Consider the following 18,766-nt stretch of genomic DNA (forward strand, 5'->3'; position numbering starts at 1 on the left):
GCAGTCTGGTTTCCACACAGGTTATGGATAAGTCTATTCAACCTTAACCTCTAGCGTCGAGCAATCCCGTATCCGGGAGCGTAATCATAGCCTCAAGCTCATTACCATAGCGCAACGTTTCCTATTCATGAAAATCGCAAATGAAATTAAATAAATATATTCAAACACAAGCTTAGCCTTTTGTTAACAACACTGTCATCTCAGATTTTCAAAATATGCTTTTCAACCAAAGCTACACAAGCATTTGTGTAAGAGTATTGATAGCCTAGCATAGCATTAAGCCTAGCATTCAGCAGGCAACATTTTCACAAAAACAAGAAAAGCATTAAAATAAAATAATTTACCTTTGAAGAACTTCAGATGTTTTCAATGACGAGACTCTTAGTTAGATAGCAAATGTTCATTTTTTCCAAAAATATTATTTGTGTAGACGAAATAGCTCCGTTTTGTTCATCACGTTTGGCTAAGAAAAAGACCGGAAAACTTACAACGCCAAACTTTTTTCCAAATTAGCTCCATAATATCGACAGAAACATGGCAAACGTTGTTTAGAATCAATCCTCAAGGTGTTTTTCACATATCTATTCAATAATCTATCAGTGGTGGCAGTTGGCTTCTCATCAGAAGCAAACGGAAAAATACTGCAGCTGGAGATTATGCAATAATTGCGACGAAGGACACCAAGCGACCACCTGGTAGATGTAGTCTCTTATGGTCAATCTTCCAATGATATGCCTACAAATACGTCACAATGCTGCAGACACCTTGGGGAAAACGTGGAAAACGTAAGCTGACTCCTAGCTCCTTCACAGCCATATAAGGAGTCATTGGCATGAGGCAGTTTCAAAAAATGCGGCATTCTTGATTGGATTTTTATCTGGGTTTTTTCTGTAACATCAGTTCTGTGGCACTCACAGACAATATCTTTGCAGTTTTGGAAACGTCAGAATGTTTTCTTTCCAAAGCTGTCAATTATATGCATAGTCAAGCATCTTTTCGTGATAAAATATCTTGTTTAAAACGGGAACGTTTTTCATCCCAAAATTTGGGGAAAACTAAGTTTTATATCCAAGAAGTTAAAGGTCCTCAATGATGTCACCATTGCCCTTGATTCTAAGCAACATTGTGCCTGCATTTTTATTTACTTGGCCAAAGCTTTTGATACGGTAGACCATTCTGTTTTAGTGGGCCGGCTAAGGCGTATTGGTGTCTCTGAGGGGTCATTGCCACTGCCTGTCACCAAGGGAGTACCCTAAGGCTCGATCCTAGGCCCCAAGCTCTTCTCAATTTACATCAACAACATAGCCCAGGCAGTAGGAAGCTCTCTCATCCATGTATATGCAGATGATACATGACTGTATGGTATGGTGAGCTATTCAGGCCTGGTCTTGTAGAGCTGTGCTGTAATATGTTGTGTCTGGCTCTTCTCTTCTGGGTATGGTGGAGTTACTGTTGTTTCAGAAAGTGGAGAGGTGTGATGGGGGTGATGGGTGTGATGGGTGATGGGGGTGATGTGGTGATGGGGGTGAGGGGTGAGGGGGGTAATTAGGTGATGGGTGTGAGGGGGGTGGGGGGGTGGATGTGATGGTGGTGATGGGGGTGAGAGATGTGATAGGGTGAGGGGGGTGATGGGTGTGAGGGGGTGATGGGGTGAGGGGGTTGATGTGGTGAGGGGGGTGATGTGGTGATGGGTGTGAGGGGGGTGATGGGTGTGAGGGGGGTGAGGGGGTGAGGGGGGTCATGGGTGTGATGGGGTGAGGGGGTGATGGGGGTGATGGGGTGAGGGGGTGAGGGGGTGAGGGGGGTGACGGGTGGGGGGTGATGGGCGTGAGGGGGTGATGGGGGTGAGGGGGTGATGGGGTGAGGGGGGTGATGTGGGTGAGGGGGTTATGGGGGTGATGGGGTGAGGGGGGTGATGTGGTGATGGGGGTGATGGGGTGAGGGGGTGATGGAGTTAGGGGGGTGATGTGGTGAGGGGGTGATGGGGGTGAGGGGTGAGGGGGGTGATGAGTGTGAGGGGGTGATGGGGTGATGTGGGTATGGGGGTGAGGGGGTGAATGGGGTGATGGGTGTGAGGGGGGTGATGTGGGTGAGGGGGTTATGGGGGTGAGGGGTGAGGGAGTTATGGGGGGTGATGTGTCCCTGCCTAAGTGTTGTGTCCTTTATATCCTTAGCCTCTTGGAACTCCCCATACCGGATCCGGTATCAGGAATACAGACTCAAGCTCATTACCATAACGCAACGTTAACTATTCATGAAAATCGCAAATGAAATGAAATAAATATGCCATCTCGCAAGCTTAGCCTTTTGTAAACAAAACTGTCATCTCAGATTTTCAAAATATGCTTCTCAACCATAGGAAAACAATAATTTGTGTAACAGTAGCTAGCAAACAAAGGATTTAGCGTTAGCATTAGCGTTAGCATCCAGCACGCAACATTTCAACAAAAACATAAAAGCCTTCAAATAAAATCATTTACCTTTGAAGAACTTCTGATGTTTTCAATGAGGATACTCTCAGTTGGATAGCAGATGCTCAGTTTTTCCAAAAAGATTCTTTGTGTATTAGAAATAGCTCCGTTTTATACATCACATTTGGCTACCAAAAAAAAACCGAAAATTCAGTCCTCAAAACGCGAACTTTTTTCCAAATTAACTCCATAATATCGACTGAAAACATGGCAAACGCTGTTTAGAATCAATCATCAAGGTGTTTTTCACATATCTCTTCATTGATACATCGTTCTTGGACACATGCTTTCTCCCCTGAATCAAATGGTAAAGTGGAAGCAGCTGGCAATTGCGCACCGAATTCGACGCAGGACACCAGGCGGACACTTGGAAAATGTAGTCTCTTATGGTCAATCTTCCAATGATATGCCTACAAATACGTCACAATGCTGCTAAGACCTTGGGCGAACGACAGAAAGTGTAGGCTCATTCCTTGCGCAATCACAGCCATATAAGGAGACAATGGAAAACAGAGCTTCAGAAATTCTGCTAATTCCTGGGTGATGCATCATCTTGGTTTCGCCTGTAGAATGAGTTCTGGGGTACTTACAGACAAAATCTTTGCAGATTCTGAAACTTCAGAGTGTTTTCTTTCCAAAACGGTCAAGAATATGCATAGTCGAGCATCTTTTCGTGACAAAATATCGCGCTTAAAACGGGAACGTTTTTTATCCAAAAATGAAATAGCGCCCCCAGAGATCCAACAGGTTAGCAAAGGTTCTGACACTCTGACCTGATCACATTGTTGTATCAGTGTTCACATGTCAGAGTGGTGATGGTGAGCTATTCCGACATTGAGCAGTGAAGCACAGGTGATCTGTTGATATACATAGCCTGTGCCCGCTCTGCCACTCTTCTCACTGGCACAGATACATTTTCACCTTTGGCATAAAGGTTGTTTGTGCCAGTGTGGATGATGATATTGTCAGGGGTGTCAATCCTGGTTTGATTGAGTAGCTGCATTTCACTGTCAGTTGTAGGACACCGGGATTTATACACCTGGTGTCTAGGGAATCATCTTTCCTGGACTAAGAACTTCCCATTTGAATCAATAAGGATTGCAGTTGTGGGTGATTGTCTGGATGGAGCAGACTGGGAGGCTGGAGCAGACTGGGAGGCTGGTAGGCTGACCTGGGCTGGAGCAGACTGGGAGGCTGGTAGGTTGACCTGGGCTGGAGCAGACTGAGAAGCTAGTATTCTGACCTGTGCTGGAGCAGACTGGGAGGCTGGTAGGTTGACCTGGGCTGGAGCAGACTGGGAGGCTGGTAGGTTGACCTGAGCTGGAGCAGACTGGGAGGCTGGTAGATTGACCTGGGCTGGAGCAGACTGGGAGGATGGAAGATTGACCTGGGCTGGAGCATACTGGGAGGCTGGTTATGCTGGTCTCAGGTTCTGCCTGTGTTGTACCAAGCTGGTTGACATGTTCTCTAGATGCAGAGGACCATTTTTTCTGTCTCTCTCCTTCTCCCCCCCCCCCCCCCCCTCTCTCTCAATTTAATTTCAATTCAATTTAAGGGCTTTATTGGCATGGGAAACATATGTTTACATTGCCAATGCAAGTGAAATAGATAATAAACCAAAGTGAAATAAACAATAAAATAGTAACAGTAAACATTACACTCACAAAAGTTCCAAAAGAATAAAGACATTTCAAATGTTATATTATGTCTATATACAGTGTTACAGTGTACGCACGCCTCCTTGGGGAGAATTTCAGGAAGCAATTTCCTGCAACACACTCACAAATACACAAACTACAACACAGAAACTGGGGAACGTAACACGCCCACCACCAAAAAATTAAAACATAGTTTGCAATAACAAAAACCAACGCATCCCCAGTTACTAAACCTGTGATAGAGCGTCGGCAACCACATTCGCCGAACCAGTCGCATAGGCGATCTGTACATTGTATCCTTGTACAATCAGAGTCCACCTCATAAGGTGGCGGTTCTGATTGTACATTTGCTTCAAAAACACCAACGGATTATGGTCCGTGAAGACCAGTACAGGCAAGGCACTAGAGCCCACATGTACCGCAAAGAACTGTAAGGGTAGCAATAAGGCCAGCGTCTCTTGTCCAATTGTGAAGTACCTTGACTGACACGAGTTGAACTTACGGGAGAAGAAACTGACTGGCCGATCCACTCCGTCTTCCTCTTCCTGCAAGAGAACCGCACCCACCCCCACTATACTAGCGTCTACCTCCAACTAAAAAAATTGTCAAAGTTGAGGGCGGCAAGCACTGGGGCACTACAAAGTGCATAGCAGAGATGAAAGGGGAGCTACTACCGTCAAGAAATTCTTACAGAAGGTACGATAGTACCCTACCATCCCTAGGAATCTGCGCAACTGGCGGCGAGTCGTGGGAGCAGGAAAAGCAGCAATTGAAAATGACTTTGCCAGTTACTGGGCGCACTTGACCTTGTCCCAATTGTTTCGCTAAGTCACAGTAGCCTTCCCAAACACACACTTGGCCAAATTGAGGGTTAAAGAAGCATTCTCCAACTGCTGAAACACACTTCTCAAAGTGGAGAGATGATCAGACCAAGTAGACGAATGAATCACCACATCATCAGGGTAAGCAGTACAATTTGGCACATCTGCAAAGACAATGTCAACTAGACGCTGAAAAGTAGCAGGTGCATTACACATAACAAAGGGCATCACAGTGTATTTTACGAAGTTATCAGGTGATATGTCAGAAGCTCGAGAGGTCAGAGGCACCTGCCAATAACATTTTAACAAATCTAACTTACTAACGTAAGCAGCAGAGCCAATTCTATCAATGCAGTCATGTAAGCGAGGTAGAGGATAAGAATCAGACTTTGTAACTGCATTTACACAACGATAGTCCGTACATAAGCGGGACGTACCGTCAGGCTTAGGAACAAGAATACACAGGGAACTGTTGGAGCTGTTATTGGGTTTTTCCATGTCATTCTGTAATAAATAAGCTACCTCACTTTTCATTACCTCCCTTTTCTTTGCATTAACCCGGTACGGATGCTGATGTATAGGAACAGTGTTCCCCACATCCACGTCATGTTCCAAGATGGACGTGCGACTTGGAATGTCCTGAAACACATTGAGAAAAGTGTTTAAAGATCCTTAGTTTGATCGTTATCCATTTGTTCCATTTGAGAGGGTAACTTCTTCAGCATCTCTGATTTACATAGGCGTTCACACTGCTGTAACGTATGGCATAACTCCAACCCGTCCTCCTTATCCTCCTATAGGTCCCAGCCAGGCTTCAGCACCACCGCAGCCACACTGGAGAGGGCGGGCTGGACCGGCTTACTTGAGGAGCTGTCTGGAGAGTCATGTACATAATATGCTTTTAGCATGTTAACATGACACACACGGGAAGAACGCCTTCGATCTGGGGTCTTTATCACATAATTGGTGTCACTGAGTTTCTTTTCCACCAGATATGGTCCAGAAAAACGTGCCGACAGAGATGAGCCAGGGATTGGCAACAAGACTAAAACTTGATCCCCTGGTGCAAATGAACGGCCAACAGCCTTTTTGTCATAATGCAACTTCATGCGTTTTTGAGACGAGGAGAGAGACTTTTGGGCTAACGCACAGGCGGCATGCAGTCTCTCCCGTATCTTACTGACATAACCCAACACATTTTTAGGGGCGCTACTGGGTGTAGGATATACTCCTTCAAAACTTTCAGCGGACCCTGTGGGGTGTGTCCAAACACAAGGTCAGCAAGGCTGAACCCTAAGGGCTCTTGTATTGTTTCCCTTATAGCAAATAGGACAAAGGGCACCCCCTCATCCCAATCTATGCAATACTTCCGTAGCATCGCCTTCAGCATCTGATGCCATCGTTCGAGAGCCCCTTGACTCTCTGGATGATACGGACTGGAGACCTGATGGGAAATGCACAGCGTCTTTAACACATCTGAGAACAGTTTTGACATAAAGCTGGATCCCTGATCAGTTTGGATTACTTTAGGGAGACCAAACGTAGAGAACTTCACTAGTGCCATTATAGTACAGAGAGGAATAGCCTCTGGGTATTCGAGTAGCACTGCACATTATTGTTACCCGGAACTGGTTACTTGACCTGTTTTTTGGCAATGGACCTACACAATCAATTATCACTCGTTCAAACGGTTCCCCCACCACAGGAATGGACGTGGTCCATGTTTTACAAAATTGGACCACGTCCGACTTCAAACCTGGCCAGAAAAAAATGTAGAAGGACTTGGTTATAAGTATTTGTGATCCCCAAATGTCCGGACCACGCCTGGTCATGGGCGAGGGACAGCACCTGCTGTCAGAACGGTGTAGGAACAACCAGATGACACAATTCACTCCAGTCACTAACGGTGTCATGAGCTGCCTATTTCCGCATCAAAACTCCTGCTTCCATAAAGTAGGCGGTCTCTCTAGTTTATCTTCCTCAATGGAAATTACCGAAGCAAAACTTGCGAAGACTGGTGTCTCCTTTTTGACATTCAATCACCTTCTTGGGGTGACAGACAAAAGAATGTAATGCAATTTGGGCGCAATTTCTCTTTCCCCTGCCTTAGTTTTTATGGGGGTAAAAAACTGTCAGCCTTGCAGAAGGAATACTCGGTGCATTGCCTTCTACCTCAACATTCTCAAAAACTGAACTAGCCAAATCCACCACATCTCCTAGCTTGTCTACAACCTCTAACACAGGAGTGACGTTACCACCAGCAATATCATTCCCTAGAAGTGTGTCAGAACATCTTGGCCATGTTCTGTTATAATCTCCACCCGGCACAGCCAGAAGAGGACTGGCCACCCACATAGCCTGGTTCCTCTCTAGGTTTCTTCCTAGGTTTTGGCCTTTCTAGGGAGTTTTTCCTAGCCACCGTGCTTCTACACCTGCATTGCTTGCTGTTTGGGGTTTTAGGCTGGGTTTCTGTACAGCACTTTGAGATATCAGCTGATGTACGAAGGGCTATATAAATAATAATTTGATTTGATTTGATTTGACTCCTTTTACTGGCAGTGTAGACACTACACCAACACGGAAATGTCCTGATACCAAGTCTGACACGGGTCTATCTGTGTTCAATACAGGAAGACAAGAAACCAACGCTACTTTTCAAGTCTTGCGCAACTCTCAACAGTGTTACCCATTTCCTAGATGGCCATACTTCTTCATTGCACAAAGGAATAACCTCAACCAAATTCCATAGACTGATGACATCCAGTGGAAGCGGTAGGAACTGAAAACAAGTGCCTAAGAAATATCGTTTCCCATTGAGAACTCACTGAACAGACAGAGACCTAAAAAAAAACATCTGAATGGTTTGTCCTCTGGGTTTTGCCTGCTACATAAGTTCTGTTATACTCACAGACATGATTCAAACAGTTTTAGAAACTTCAGAGTGTTTTCTATCCAAATATACTAATAATATATATATCTTATATTCTTGGCATGAGTAGCAGGAAGTTGAAATTGGGCACTCTATTTTTCCAAAAGTGAAAATGCTTCCCCCTATACCTTAAGAAGTTAAAGTACAAAATAATAAATAAACATAAATATATTTTGTCTGTATTGTTTTAGTGATTCACCATAGTGAAGGTGTAGGCTCAGGTTTTCTGGGTCTCTATGTTTTGGTTGGATAGGTTTCTCAATTTCTTTCTTAGGTTTTTGCATTCTTCATCAAACCATTTGTCATTGTTGTTCATTTTTTTGGTTGTCTGCTTGACAATTTTAGATTTGATAGGGAAGCTGAGAGGTCAAATATACTGTTTAGGTATTATACTGCTAAGTTTGCACCTTCACTTACAGTGAAAAATCTTGTCCAGGAAATTGTCTAAAAGGGATTGAATTTGTTGGTAGATTTCCTTCCCTTCCATCTATAGCATTTCTTTGATTCCTCATGATTGAGTATTGCTCTGTTCAAGTTGAGTTTGACTTTGTTGTGATCTGATAGGTGTGTCAGTGGACTGACTGTGAACGCTCCAAGAGACTCTGGGTGTAGGTCAGTGATAAAGTAGTCTACAGTACTACTGACAAGAGATGAGCTGTAGGTGTACCTACCATAAGAGTCCCCTCGAAGCCTACCATTGACTATGTACATACACAGCGTGTGACAGAGCTGCAGGAGTTGTGACCCATTTTTGTTGGTTATGTTGTCATAGTTGTGCCTAGGGGGGCATATGTGGGAGGGAATGCTGTCACCTGCAGGCAGGTGTTTGTCCCCCTGTGTGCTGAGGGTGTTCCTGTTTTGATTAATTTAATAGAGTGGGTTAGGTCTGCTCTATACCAAATTAGCATACTCCCCGAGTCCCTTCCCTGTTTCACACCTGGTAGTTTTGTGGATGAGACTACCAGCTCTCTGTAACCTAGAGGGCAACCAGTAGGTCCGTCTCCTTCATACCATGTTTCTTGTAGGATGACAATGTCTGTATTTCCAATTTTTTTGATGAAGTCTGGGTTCCTGCTCTTTAGGCCAAAGGCAGATGACCTCAGACCTTGTATATTCTAGGATGAGATAGTAATAGCTTTGTGTTCCATAGTGTCTAGTGTTGTTTTGTGTGGTTTAGGCCCGGACCATCACAGTAGGTGTGAGCAGAGCATGTTGAACATCTGATTCATACCTCTCAGGTCGCAGGATGGGGCGGGTGGAATAGTGGGGGTTGGGCATGTTTTTTTATTTGTTGTAAATGAGATCTTGTCCTCAACTGGTCTTCCTGGATAAATAGAGGACATAAATAAACATAAAGGCTGGTCAAGGGTGGTGGGCCAGGTAGATATTAGCGTATTTTGGGGCAAAGTCTCTGGAAATGTGTACATTCACCCACTGTATGGTGGCAGGGGGAAAGTATTTTTGTGGTAGCCGGGTGGAGATAACCACTTGTGCATTGGGGAAAGTGGAAGAAGCTTTTTCAATCACTCCCTTGAGTGCTGTTGCCACACTCTCCCGCTGGGCCCTTGTGAATTATGATGTGGCTGGGGGATCCTAGTCTGTCCTCTGACAAAAGCTCCAGGGCATGCCTAGTGTTTGAGCACCAGAGCTTAGCCACTTTGTATCTCACTCTCTCTCTCTCTCTCTCTCTCTCTCTCTCTCTCTCTCTCTCTCTCTCTCTCTCTCTCTCTCTCTCTCGTCTGGAACTTAACTGAACCACTGATCATGTACTGATGTTTTATTTATTTAACTGTTTAATTAACATTAGTAACCATCCTCTACATTAGTAACCATCCTCTACATTAGTAACCATCCTCTACATTAGTAACCATCCTCTACATTAGTAACTCTCCCATCCTCTACATTAGTAACTCTCCCATCCTCTACATTAGTAACTCTCCCATCCTCTACATTAGTAACTCTCCCATCCTCTACATACTCCCCTCCTCTCTCCCATCCTCTACATACTCCCCTCCTCTCTCCCATCCTCTACATACTCCCCTCCTCTCTCCCATCCTCTACATACTCCCATCCTCTACATACTCCCCTCCTCTCTCCCATCCTCTACATACTCCCCTCCTCTCTCCCATCCTCTACATACTCCCCTCCTCTCTCCCATCCTCTACATACTCCCCTCCTCTCTCCCATCCTCTACATACTCCCCTCCTCTCTCCCATCCTCTACATACTCCCCTCCTCTCTCCAATCCTCTACATACTCCCCTCCTCTACATACTCCCCTCCTCTCTCCCATCCTCTACATACTCCCCTCCTCTCTCCCATCCTCTACATACTCCCCTCCTCTCTCCCATCCTCTACATACTCCCCTCCTCTCTCCCATCCTCTACATACTCCCCTCCTCTCTCCCATCCTCTACATTAGTAACTCTCCCATCCTCTACATACTCCCCTCCTCTCTCCCATCCTCTACATACTCCCCTCTTCTCTCCCGTCCTCTACATACTCCCCTCCTCTACATACTCCCCTCCTCTCTCCCATCCTCTACATACTCCCCTCCTCTCTCCAATCCTCTACATACTCCCCTCCTCTCTCCAATCCTCTACATACTCCAATCCTCTCTCCCATCCTCTACATACTCACCTCCTCTCTCCCATCCTCTACATACTCCCCTCCTCTCTCCCATCCTCTACATACTCCCCTCCTCTCTCCCATCCTCTACATACTCCCCTCCTCTCTCCAATCCTCTACATACTCCCCTCCTCTACATACTCCCCTCCTCTCTCCCATCCTCTACATACTCCCCTCCTCTCTCCCATCCTCTACATACTCCCCTCCTCTCTCCCATCCTCTACATACTCCCCTCCTCTCTCCCATCCTCTACATACTCCCCTCCTCTCTCCCATCCTCTACATACTCCCCTCTTCTCTCCCATCCTCTACATTAGTAACTCTCCCATCCTCTACATACTCCCCTCCTCTCTCCCATCCTCTACATACTCCCCTCCTCTCTCCCATCCTCTACATACTCCCCTCCTCTCTCCAATCCTCTACATACTCCCCTCCTCTCTCCCATCCTCTACATACTCCCCTCCTCTCTCCCATCCTCTACATACTCCCCTCCTCTCTCCCATCCTCTACATACTCCCCTCCTCTCTCCCATCCTCTACATACTCCCCTCCTCTCTCCCGTCCTCTACATACTCCCCTCCTCTCTCCCATCCTCTACATACTCCCCTCCTCTCTCCAATCCTCTACATACTCCCCTCCTCTCTCCAATCCTCTACATACTCCCCTCCTCTCTCCCATCCTCTACATACTCCCCTCCTCTACATACTGCCCTCCTCTCTCCCATCCTCTACATACTCCCCTCCTCTCTCCCATCCTCTACATACTCCCCTCCTCTCTCCCATCCTCTACATACTCCCCTCCTCTCTCCCATCCTCTACATACTCCCCTCCTCTCTCCCATCCTCTACATACTCCCCTCCTCTACATACTCCCCTCCTCTCTCCCATCCTCTACATACTCCCCTCCTCTCTCCCATCCTCTACATACTCCCCCCTCTCTCCCATCCTCTACATTAGTAACTCTCCCCTCCTCTCTCCCATCCTCTACATACTCCCCTCCTCTCTCCCATCCTCTACATACTGCACTCCTCTCTCCCATCCTCTACATACTCCCCTCCTCTCTCCAATCCTCTACATACTCCCCTCCTCTCTCCAATCCTCTACATACTCCCCTCCTCTCTCCAATCCTCTACATACTCCCCTCCTCTCTCCCATCCTCTACATACTCCCCTCCTCTACATACTCCCCTCCTCTCTCCAATCCTCTACATACTCCCCTCCTCTACATACTCCCCTCCTCTCTCCTATCCTCTACATACTGCCCTCCTCTCTCCCATCCTCTACATACTCCCCTCCTCTCTCCCATCCTCTACATACTCCCCTCCTCTCTCCCATCCTCTACATACTCCCCTCCTCTCTCCCATCCTCTACATACTCCCCTCCTCTCTCCCATCCTCTACATACTCCCCTCTTCTCTCCCATCCTCTACATACTCCCCTCCTCTCTCCCATCCTCTACATACTCCCCTCCTCTACATACTCCCCTCCTCTCTCCCATCCTTTACATACTCCCCTCCTCTCTCCCATCCTCTACATACTCCCCCCTCTCTCCCATCCTCTACATTAGTAACTCTCCCCTCCTCTCTCCCATCCTCTACATACTCCCCTCCTCTCTCCCATCCTCTACATACTGCCCTCCTCTCTCCCATCCTCTACATACTCCCCTCCTCTCTCCCATCCTCTACATACTCCCCTCTTCTCTCCCATCCTCTACATACTCCCCTCCTCTCTCCCATCCTCTACATACTCCCCTCCTCTACATACTCCCCTCCTCTCTCCCATCCTCTACATACTGCCCTCCTCTCTCCCATCCTCTACATACTCCCCTCCTCTCTCCCATCCTCTACATACTCCCCTCCTCTCTCCCATCCTCTACATACTCCCCTCCTCTCTCCCATCCTCTACATACTCCCCTCCTCTCTCCCATCCTCTACATACTCCCCTCCTCTACATACTCCCCTCCTCTCTCCCATCCTCTACATACTCCCCTCCTCTCTCCCATCCTCTACATACTCCCCTCCTCTCTCCCATCCTCTACATACTCCCCTCCTCTCTCCCATCCTCTACATACTCCCCTCCTCTCTCCAATCCTCTACATACTCCCCTCCTCACTCCAATCCTCTACATACTCCCCTCCTCTCTCCCGTCCTCTACATACTCCCCTCCTCTCTCCCATCCTCTACATACTCCCCTCCTCTCTCCCATCCTCTACATACTCCCCTCTTCTCTCCCATCCTCTACATACTCCCCTCCTCTCTCCCATCCTCTACATACTCCCCTCCTCTCTCCCATCCTCTACATACTCCCCCCCTCTCTCCCATCCTCTACATACTCCCCTCCTCTCTCCCATCCTCTACATACTCCCCCCTCTCTCCCATCCTCTACATACTCCCCCCCTCTCTCCCATCCTCTACATACTCCCCTCTTCTCTCCCGACCTTCAATATAAATCTATCTGACCATCCTCCCCCACGGGGTGAGTAGGTCGATTGGAGACAAAGGTCACGTGACTTTATCTGCTTGCTGGACTTTACATCAGTCAGTAGAGAGAGGAGAGAAACAAAGCCTATTCAATGTAATATATATGTATATAAAATGCAATCTAGTTGTTTCAACTAATTATTATTAAGTAACTGGTTCTTTTGTTTGGTCCAACTGTTACATTACCCAAACGTAGCACCAACTTTAAAAAACTGTGGCCAAAAATTCTGCTGATTTAAAATGATGTGTTTGGTTAACTTCATTCAACTATACATTATTATTTGGTAATCTTAACTAAAATATGCTGTGGAACTAGCTACACACACAGTGCTTTAAACATCCAATGTAATCAACTGACGTGATTACACTGTGCATGTTCACTTACGCAGTCATTATTAATCAACATATACTTATCTGGGATTTGAACTTACAACCTCCTGGTTGGTGGAATTCAGAGCTCCTACTATGCCACCACATCTGTGTCAATAATCAGTGCATCTAACTATTGTCTCATCGTTGATTTGATTGACTTGTTTCAGCAGTATTGGGTTTCTCTGTGTAGTTTTCTAATGTGAGTGGGGTATACTACCCTGTTCCAACTCCTTAATCACTATGATACTCTAAATCCCGGAGATTTACTTTAAAGTGCAGAGTGCAGAAATACAGGTGGAATCAGTCATTGACACAGACATGGTGACATAGCAGGAATATTGGAATGCCATGAACCAAGACGTGGTGAGTTAAAATCCCCGGTGAGGGCATGTTGAATATTAATTACTTTGTAAATGAACGTGCACAATTTAATCATGCAGGTAAATTATGTAGGTTGAAAACATTGGATGTTGAAAGCACTATCTTTGTAACCAGTTTCACAAAATAACAATTTAGTTGAATGAACATATGAGACAATTTGAGCAAATACATCATTTAAGTTGACTCAAGTTGGAGCAAAGTTTGGGCCAACTATTTGTTTTATTGTTGGTTCAAGTAACACTTGAATTGAAACATTGAGTTGGCCTAAACACACACACACAAAAAGACTGTGGAAGCAGTTACCTGATAATCATTTGTATAAATAACTAGATTATGTGTTTTAAAGATGCCCTGTACAGTGAACTACATTTGACCAGAGCCACACCCCCTTTATAATGAACTACATTTGACCAGAGCCACACCACCCCTATAGTGAACTATATTTGTCCAGAGCCTATAGTGAACTACATTTGACTAGAGCCACACACCCTTTATAGTGAACTACTTTTGACCAGAGCCACACCCCCTTTATAGTGAACTACATTTGACCAGAGCCACACCCCCTTTATAGTGAACTACATTTGACCAGAGCCACACCCCCTTTATAGTGAACTACATTTTACCAGAGCCACACCCCCTTAAAAGTGAACTACATTTGACCAGAGCCACACCCCCTTTATAGTGAACTACATTTGACCAGAGCCACACCTCCTTTATAGTGAACTACATTTTACCAGAGCCACACCCCCTTTATAGTGAACTACATTTTACCAGAGCCACACCCCCTTTATAGTGAACTACATTTTACAGAGCCACACCCCCTTTATAGTGAACTACATTTTACCAGAGCCACACCCCCTTTATAGTGAACTACATTTTACCAGAGCCACACCCCCTTTATAGTGAACTACATTTTACAGAGCCACACCCCCTTTATAGTGAACTACATTTTACCAGAGCCACACCCCCTTTATAGTGAACTACATTTTACAGAGCCACACCCCCTTTATAGTGAACTACATTTTACCAGAGCCACACCCCCTTTATAGTGAACTACATTTGACCAGAGCCACACCCCCTTTATAGTGAACTACATTTTACCAGAGCCACACCCCCTTTATAGTGAACTACATTTTACCAGAGCCACACCTCCTTTATAGTGAACTACATTTTACCAGAGCCACACCCCCTTTATAGTGAACTACATTTTACAGAGCCACACCCCCTTTATAGTGAACTACATTTTACCAGAGCCACACCCCCTTTATAGTGAACTACATTTTACAGAGCCACACCCCCTTTATAGTGAACTACATTTTACCAGAGCCACACCCCCTTTATAGTGAACTACATTTTACAGAGCCACACCCCCTTTATAGTGAACTACATTTTACCAGAGCCACACCCCCTTTATAGTGAACTACATTTTACAGAGCCACACCCCCTTTATAGTGAACTACATTTTACCAGAGCCACACCCCCTTTATAGTGAACTACATTTTACCAGAGCCACACCCCCTTTATAGTGAACTACATTTTACAGAGCCACACCCCCTTTATAGTGAACTACATTTTACCAGAGCCACACCCCCTTTATAGTGAACTACATTTTACAGAGCCACACCCCCTTTATAGTGAACTACATTTTACCAGAGCCACACCCCCTTTATAGTGAACTACATTTTACCAGAGCCACACCTCCTTTATAGTGAACTACATTTTACCAGAGCCACACCCCCTTTATAGTGAACTACATTTTACAGAGCCACACCCCCTTTATAGTGAACTACATTTTACCAGAGCCACACCCCCTTTATAGTGAACTACATTTTACAGAGCCACACCCCCTTTATAGTGAACTACATTTTACCAGAGCCACACCCCCTTTATAGTGAACTACATTTTACCAGAGCCACACCCCATTGTTGGTAGCGTGTCATTTGAATTTTGCCAACTTGCACACACGCACAAATGCTCAAGAAAACACACACACACATGCACACACACACACACACACACACACACACACAAACCTTAACCCTTCTTAATTTGACGTTTGAATAAACAGAATGATGCAGGAGGAGGAAACCCAGGGTCTCAAAAACCCTTGGAAATGTGATGTCTGGAGAAAGGTGGATAAACGTCAGAATCTGAAGTCAAACTGTTATAACTGTGAGATCTTGTTGGGCAAAGTCACTTTCTCCTAATTGCTGACCCACTTCATTAGATTTGTTCATTACGAATTAGGATGCTACCAATGTTCCCTCTAAGCTGCGCTCGTCCGCGGGAGCACAGCTCCCCCAGGACTGCCACGCAGAAGAAATATCAGCCCCGTGCAGAGAAGCACAAGATTAAACTTCACTCAACTTACTCGAGTCCCCCCCCCCACCCCCCCTTTTGTTAATCAACACTGTTAACTTTTCCCTTTTCTGTGGGATTTGGAATCGAATCAAAGCCATATTAGTCACTTTCAATGCAACATACCAAAACAAAAGGAACTATGGAAGAGTTAGTATGTAAAACAAACTACGCACGAGATTTTGTTGTAGGAAGAATGCATCGGAGTAGGATTCTACTGCATTGACAGGCACCGACAGCCCATACTCTACACAGACCAGTGCACCATAACCAATCAGAGCTGCAGTAGGCCTATATGCAAATGGACCATTGCCATATATGGATCTTTGCCATGCACTTTGAACTGGACTGTGTTTACAGCATGAAGTGGAAACAGACTCAGCGTTTACAGTAAACACGCGCTGGAAGTTGCACAGAATTTTTCACAACATTTAAGTTTGCGTTCAGCAGACCTTAAATTTGCTCAGTGGCTAATTATTGGGGGGAGGGAACATTGGACACACGGTGTGGGTGTGGGATGGTAGGCTTGTGGTTTAGAGGTTGGGCCAGTAACTGAAAGGTTGCTGGTTTGAATACTCTATTGCTGCACACTGACTAGATGTCAGTTTGGGCTATGTGTCAGTGTAGGCTGGGTGGCACACTGACTAGATGTTAGTTTTTGCTATGTGTCAGTGTAGGCTGGGTGGCACACTGACTAGATGTCAGTTTGGGCTATGTGTCAGTGTAGGCTGGGTGGCACACTGACTAGATGTCAGTTTGGGCTATGTGTCAGGCTGGGTGGCACACTGACTAGATGTCAGTTTGGGCTATGTGTCAGTGTAAGCTGGGTGGCACACTGACTAGATGTCAGTTTGGGCTATGTGTCAGTGTAGGCTGGGTGGCACACTGACTAGATGTCAGTTTGGGCTATGTGTCAGTGTAAGCTGGGTGGCACACTGACTAGATGTCAGTTTGGGCTATGTGTCAGTGTCAGGCTGGGTGGCACACTGACTAGATGTCAGTTTGGGCTATGTGTCAGTGTCAGGCTGGGTGGCACACTGACTAGATGTCAGTTTGGGCTATGTGTCAGTGTCAGGCTGGGTGGCACACTGACTAGATGTCAGTTTGGGCTATGTGTCAGTGTCAGGCTGGGTGGCACACTGACTAGATGTCAGTTTGGGCTATGTGTCAGTGTCAGGCTGGGTGGCACACCGACTAGATGTCAGTTTGGGCTATGTGTCAGTGTCAGGCTGGGTGGCACACTGACTAGATGTCAGTTTGGGCTATGTGTCAGTGTCAGGCTGGGTGGCACACTGACTAGATGTCAGTTTGGGCTATGTGTCAGTGTCAGGCTGGGTGGCACACCGAGGTGTGTTACTGGATGGTAGCCTTTTGGTTAAGAGGTTTTGCCTGTGGATGAAAGGTTGCTGCACACACACACACAGTTTTGTACAACTAACCTTGAGGGGACACACAATTCAGTCCCATTCAAAATCCTATTTTCCCTAACCCTAACCCTAACCGGTACCCTAACCCTAACCCTAACCCTTACCTTAACCCTTTCCTTACCCTTAACCTTAACCTGAAAACCTAACCTTAACCATAACCATAGCTCCTAACCCTAACCCTAAAACGAACCTTAGCTACTAACCCTAACCCTAAACCTAAACCTAAACCTAAACTTAATGCTAACCCTAACACTAATTCTAACCTTGACCCTAAATCCCCTAGAAATAGCATTTGACCTTGTTGGGACTAACAAAATATCCCCAGTTGGTCAAACAAAAATGTAATTTGCTATTCTTGTGGTCCCAACAAGTATAGTTAAACACGTCCACACACACAGATAATGTTTGTTCCTACACTCGCGACTCTGACTCTCTATCAGTTAAACAGACTCTAACCTCTCAACCTACTCTAACTGGCTTTGCATTCATGTTACCTGATGCAATTGCTTTACAATATGATCTTGTTAGCATTTGATGCACAGTATCATAAAAAAAAACCCTGCAGAGCTTTCCCTGTCCTCTGCTGTGCCCTGATTGTATTACCGCTGATGATATCTGGAAAGGTGCATGTATACCCTGGCCCGTCTACTATTGCTAGTTCCAATTCTGACTTGTGCTCTGATTTCCGCTTCACTGATTTCTGCTCTCATAAAAGCCTGGGTTTTCTGCACATGAACACTAGAATCTTGTGACCTAAAATGGATCAATTGAGAGTGTGGGTTCACAGCTCCACTCCAGATGTATTTGTCATTAGTGAGACGTGGTTAAGGAAGAGTGTTTTGAATACTGATGTTAACCTTTCTGGTTATAACCTTTTTCGGGGAAGACAGATCTTCCAAAGCTGGTGGAGTGGCAATCTTTACCAAGGATCACCTTCAGTGCTCTGTTGTCTCCACCAAGTCTGTCCCCAAACAATTTGATTTGCTGGTTTTAAGCATTAAACGTTCAAATAGCTCTTTGTTGACTGTTGCCCTATCAGCACCGGCCTGTACCCTACCGGTCCTAAGCTTTCTCCTGGCCCCTTACACCAAGTCTGAATTTGTCCTGCTAGGTGACGTAAACTGGGACATGTTTAAACCACCTGACCAAGTCTTAAAACACTGGGACTCCCTACATTTCCATCAGATTATCACCAATCCTACAAGGCACTGTATGACTCCAAACACCCAGAAGAGGCTACTCTCCTTGAT

Source organism: Oncorhynchus clarkii, chromosome 9, assembly GCF_045791955.1.
Source record: "Oncorhynchus clarkii lewisi isolate Uvic-CL-2024 chromosome 9, UVic_Ocla_1.0, whole genome shotgun sequence".
NCBI lineage: Eukaryota > Metazoa > Chordata > Actinopteri > Salmoniformes > Salmonidae > Oncorhynchus > Oncorhynchus clarkii.